This window comes from Petromyzon marinus, chromosome 15 (genome assembly GCF_048934315.1).
Source record: "Petromyzon marinus isolate PM22_M1 ecotype Great Lakes invasive population chromosome 15, UKy_Petmar_22M1.pri1.0, whole genome shotgun sequence".
Lineage (NCBI taxonomy): Eukaryota > Metazoa > Chordata > Hyperoartia > Petromyzontiformes > Petromyzontidae > Petromyzon > Petromyzon marinus.
In genome coordinates this window covers 7181635-7187634 of record NC_133681.1, presented here as the reverse complement: position 1 = coordinate 7187634, position 6000 = coordinate 7181635, and positions in this window count along the sequence as shown.

The window sequence follows — 6000 nt, the reverse complement described above, 5'->3', positions numbered from 1 at the left end:
TTATGCTGCATTGGCAGTGGTGCACAATTACAATAAAATGCTCAACTCTTTCGTCAATAATGCTTGCCTTAACATAAAAAAATGTATAATCGGTGACGTTTTGGGCAATGGCCCTACTCCAAGGCACATAAACAAAAGGACATAATCCAATACCTGCTGGATAATGATCTGCCTTCCTCCATCTTGCACTATACACGGGCTCGTTCCACAAAACACACTTCCGTAACTGGTGGCAAAAACATTACAAAAGAAAGTGCCCATATTAATGTGAACTCTGAATAGTTTCACCTCAATGCTTTATACAACTGGCCACTGGCACTAATCGTCATTGATAGATCTGGGTCAGCATTTTAAATGACACATTTTCAATTGTAGGGGGCAAGTCTCCCCACATGGACACAGCTGATGTTGACTTTCAGCCTAAAAACACTCCTCATAGTGTCTGATCTGACCAATGGGGGGAGAAAATAATATACACCCTGAAATAGCCAAAGTTTTTACATTGCCTTCTCAAGATGTGTATAAACTCTTAGAAAGCTCCACGAATTTATTCGTACGTATCCAACTCTTTACGCAAGTGGAAAAATGCAGGAGCACAAAATAAATCCATGACAAAATGGTTTACTTATTTCATGACAGCACATCTAAACATTTTTTTTCAGTTCAGCTTACTTTAAAATGCTGTTGCCAGTTGAACATTTACAACAGGGACCTGCAATTTTCTCTTATATAAGGGGAAATCTTGCAAACAATATTGGTTTATTTTCTTTATAGTGTCAAGTGCGTTTCATAAAATCTAAATCCGTCTAAATCAGCTGAGGGTAGCAAAATATATTGAAGCAAGAAAAGCTACGTGTCAACATGAACTGTATTTCATATTTATTTTGTTATTGAAAAGTTTAGTGGGAAAAATAATGAAAACTAATAATTGTAGAAGAAACGTAACTGATCTACAGAGAATCGCTCGTGGAGATGCGAGCTATAAATCCTCCAATAGATTTGAAGCCAAGTCCAGCTGATATTTTCAAAATCACGCCTCTGGGAGGCAAACCTTTGATTAAAAACAGCCATGGGTGTTGACATTATTGCTTTTCTCAGGGACTCGTATAGTCTAAATTAAGAAAACACGTTGCAACTAAATTAAGTTGCCCTTGAGAATGGCTATGTTCAGCAGACCATCGCAATGCAGATCCTCATTGTGAAATGCTTATGAAGACAAACGCTCCGTTGTTTTACTAGATTGCGTTTACGATGGCTGGATATGATGGAATGGCTGCCGCGGCAGCCAGAGGAAGCTCCGAGGCAGCGTGTTCCGTCTTCGGGTCCAACAGTCAATGACGTAAAATCTAATCACGGCAGATGAGCAGCATCGTCGCTTGATGTGGAACGGAGGGGATCCATGAAATGCCCCTTCAGTGTGTGGATGCTACTGATCCTGCAGCGCTCGTTGCAAGTACAGGCCTTTCAGAATTGATATTATGTATATATGTTGAATTTATTTCGCACCTTATGTAGCCAACTGTGCATATCGAAGGTGGGGGGGGGGGGGAAGAACAAGAAACGAAACACAAAAAAGCAGTTCAGCATAGCCAAATTGCACACACCAAATCCTTCCTCCCCTAAATAACCCACTATGCAACGTATATAGAGCACAAATGTTGCACACGTATGAAAATTATGGGGGGTTTTTTAACCAGAAATTATCAACCTTTTAATTCCTTTGCACAAGTTTAAGTTAATTTATGTGTTACATGAATGATCCCGTTTACCTTGTTTCCCATCTATGTTACAAGGGAGATACATAGTGTGTGAGCACAGCAGCAACAAAGAAAAGACAAAAAAACATTGACATTGTAGAGAACGAGTACAGGGTCCTTAAGGAAGATTCACACCTAACAAAATAGGTGTTTAACTGTCATAAACAAAATACACGCGAGTAGAAAAAACTATGCAAATATAATATGAGAGCAAGAGGTGCCAGAAGAGGTTAGGTACAGGTGCAATTAAGCTCTATATGTGAGTCTCACAGTGCAATAAAGAGAGGGGGTTGGGAGAAAGGGAGGGAGCCAAGTTGAGAATCAGCAGCGAGGCTGTTCCGTCAACGTAGAGCAGCAAACCAGAAATGCCTTTTTTAACAAAGTTTTAGCAAAAGGAATGTTTTTGCAGGAATAAGGAGGCACTTGTACGAGACCATTATGAATGCAAAACGTCCAGCTGGAATGATGGCAGAGCAAAACCTTTGTCTTGGCTAACACGTTATGCTTCATCAGAACGATAAATAATTTTCCTGCTGTAAATGTCCAAATGATGGGCCACTTTGTTAAGCTATCATTTGTGGTCAGGTCGCTTCTGAAAAATAAGTTCATAACTCAGTGAGCTTTGCCTGGTGGAATGGTTTAGTTGTCATTTGTATGTGTTTGGGTCATTTGTTGACCTTTCTTGTACTTTGCACTCCTGTCATATTTTCGTATTGTTTGTTTGTGTAACGTTCTTACCCACCCCTACTGGATATCTGTGAAGAAGGGCTTCATAGCTCATCGGATTCCTCCAGTATAAACCTAATATTCTGATTCTGAAAGAGACAGTAAGGGAATGGAAAGGACTCCAATCCTCAGGCCCGCCTGGACGTAAAATAGAATCATGAAAAAAATGTTTTGGGCCTTACATCTGTGACCATTGTTGAATGATTTGAGAGCTTGCATTGTTTTGTGCCTGTGTGTAAAAAAAACTGTATGTGTATTACATTTGTCTACACTGTTACATGTGTGTACTCTTTTATCATGTAGTAATAATATATATTTTTTTAACCATAGAACTTTATTCGTCGTGTGATTGTCATGTAGAATTCTTAATTACAGTGTTGGTTTTCATTTGTTTTAATAAGTTTAAAATATGCAGAACATTTTTAAATGTAATTGTTGTTTCTCTTGAGCTCAACCACAAAACAATGGAAACAACAGAAGCTGAAAATTATGAACATAGCAAGAGCATTCACCATCAGATGCTCATAAACTATATTTTTCAAGACTCGTTCAATGAGGTTTTGCAAATCAGTCCTTTCTCTATGCTATATTATTTGGAACCTTCATGTTTTTTTTTTGCAAAAAAATGAAGGTAACGACACCAAACCTGTGATACCACATACCAACAGGCAAAAATCCAATTTTAGGAATTGAACTTGGCTGAAGACCAATGCTATTTGTCAAGATGTATGGCAGACGGTTTATTTTGTTGGAAGTAAAATAAATTAATCCGTAATATTTATGGATATATTTCGCTTAAATGATGGCTAATCATAACATTGTAAAACTTAATTGTATCCAGTTGTACAAAACGTTACATGTTTTATGTCACCCCCAAATTGAATCCACATATAATGAATTCTTGTGAAATATTGTTCTTTGTTTTGTAACAGTTGTAACGTCTATGCTCTGCAAGGAGTGATGTATCCTTGAGGGGAGCAGTTTAAATTTTGACTTAAAGCTTTCGTGACTGCAGGAATTTATATTCATGGGTCTTTCGGTAAAGTCACGTAGATAGGTTCAAAGAAAAGAACAAAAAAATTAAAAATAGTTTTTTGTTAAAATAAAATAAAAAATAAAGTTTTTTGTTGTTGTTTTTTATTTTCTTTGAACCTATCTACGTGACTTTACCGAAAGACCCAAGAATATGGGAGCAGTTTAATATGGAGCTTCCCAAAGTGTGCATTCCTCTTTTCCTATCCAAATGTGTTGAACTACAGCCATATTCCTGGGGCGAAAATTATTGTGCCTTTTAAGCAGTGCAGGCATTAACCTAATTTGCAAGGATGGTGGACTATTTTCTTCTCAGTATGGCTCATTTTTTTAAACATTCTTGAGTATTCCATTGCACACCTTCCACCGTCTCTGTACAGAAATGTGTTTTACCGTTGCAGTTGTGGCACACAGAGCTATTCTTTACATCTCCTGATCCCATAATCAACAGCGAGCTTGGATGAAACAAACGCACTCTGCTCTGTGGTTGTTGTGTTATGAGCTGGATCGATTTTCTGTCAGGTCAACGGGACACTTATCAGACCGCATCACATGAGCAGATTTTTGTGGAATGGCCGGTTTCACCTGAGTGTTCTGTTGTTGGAGCCTGGGTTCCCCAGCGTGGTCTGAGCACTGGGAAGGGTGTCTGTATGCATGTTTTCTAAAGTCAATTCCAAAAAAACGAGAGCGGCTGTGTGACACTTACATTCGACCACAGAAAAAAACATTATTTGCAATGTTGTGAAATATCTTGCTACAAGTGTTGAGTGTGTGCTGCTTCACATTAACCGCATGCATTAATATTCAATGGTGTAAATTGATTTGAAGCTTTCGTGACTTGCAGGAATTAATCTTAGTTCTTTCGGTAAAGTCACGTAGAAATAAAAAAAAAATACGACGTTTCGATCGCAACATAAGCAACCGTCATCAGGTAGAAAACAAACCTAGTGAACTTAGAAATACAATGCAATACAACAAGGAGAGTCGGCCAACACAAGTCATAACATAGACGTTACAACTGTTACAAAGCAAATAACATTTCTTTCTTTGCTTTGTTGTGTTGGCCGACTCTCTTTGTTGTATTGCATTGTATTTCTAAGTTCACTAGGTTTTAGATTTAAAGCTTTCGTGACTGCTAGGATCCATACTCTTTGGTTCTATTGGGTAAAGTCACGTAGGTGAAAATAAAATAACAAAAAATCACGACGTTTCGGCCACAACACAAGCGGCCTTCATCAGGTGAAGGGATGAGCCTGTCTGGAGGACAGCGCTGGAGTGGAAGAAGCCACGCTTAGATCACGACATTTAAGCTGTGTGAGAAGAAGAAGACCACGGGCTTTGACAAAGGAATTAACATATAATTTAGCATTGAAATGGCTCATTGAAATAGCTAAGTTAAAGTATACACATCCGCAGAGGTGCCCCTTGACAAAGGAATTAGCATCGAATTTAGCATTTAAATAGCTGAGTGATTAGCTAGTAACTGGTCACAGAAATAGCTATGTTAAAGTCAGAGTATATACATTCACCGAGGCACCTAGTACTCATCAAACAGGATAATTTAGCGAAACACAACCACGCTCAGACATCGGACCTGTGTGCGAGCAAAGAGGTGGTGTACGTGCCGGTGGACTTGCAGTTTGGCGAGGGGGGGGGGGGGGGAGGGGGAGTTTACCTATTGATGGGGTGAAAAGGGAATTTTTAAGAGCTGCGAAAGTTTGGGGTACCACTACTCGAAAAATATACTGTACCATTGAAATTAGTTTAATGTTTAGTTCGATTTAGAACATCTTTCCAATGGTTGCTTAATTTGAAACCATCCTCTCGGTTGAAATTGTGTCTGTGTTTGTAGATCTGAATTGCTTCATGAACAAATCTCTGATAAAAGCCCGTGGGTTTGCAAATAACCTTTGAACCTTTCCTCCAGACAGGCTCGTCCCTTCACCTGATGAAGGCCACTTGTGTTGTGGCCGAAACGTCGTGATTTTTTGTTATTTTATTTTCACCTACGTGACTTTACCCAATAGAACCAAAGAGTATTCACTAGGTTTGTTTTATACCTGATAACGGTTGCTTGTGTTGCGATCAAAACGTCGTATTCTATTATTTTATTAATTTTATATCTACTTGACTTCACCGAAAGAACCAAAGAGTAATTCCTGCAGTCACGAAAGCTTCAAATCAAGCTTGAACCACCTCTACGGGGAGGATGTAAGTTTGTTTTCTCTCTCTGTGTCTCTGTTTGCCAAATTTCACACTTAACTTCTAATTTAGCAATCTTTGGAGAACGTAATCAACCAGGCAATGCGTTAACTGTGTGTTAGCCGACTCTCTGTTTTGCATTACATTACATTTCCAAAAAATTGCTAAGTTTGTTTTCTCAAACTGCCTATTTCTCTCTCTAAAATTTACCAGGGTCTCATAGGTCCATTCGCTCTTTCTCTCCCCCGGCCGCTTCGGGGTGGATTTCCACACAACTCGCTCT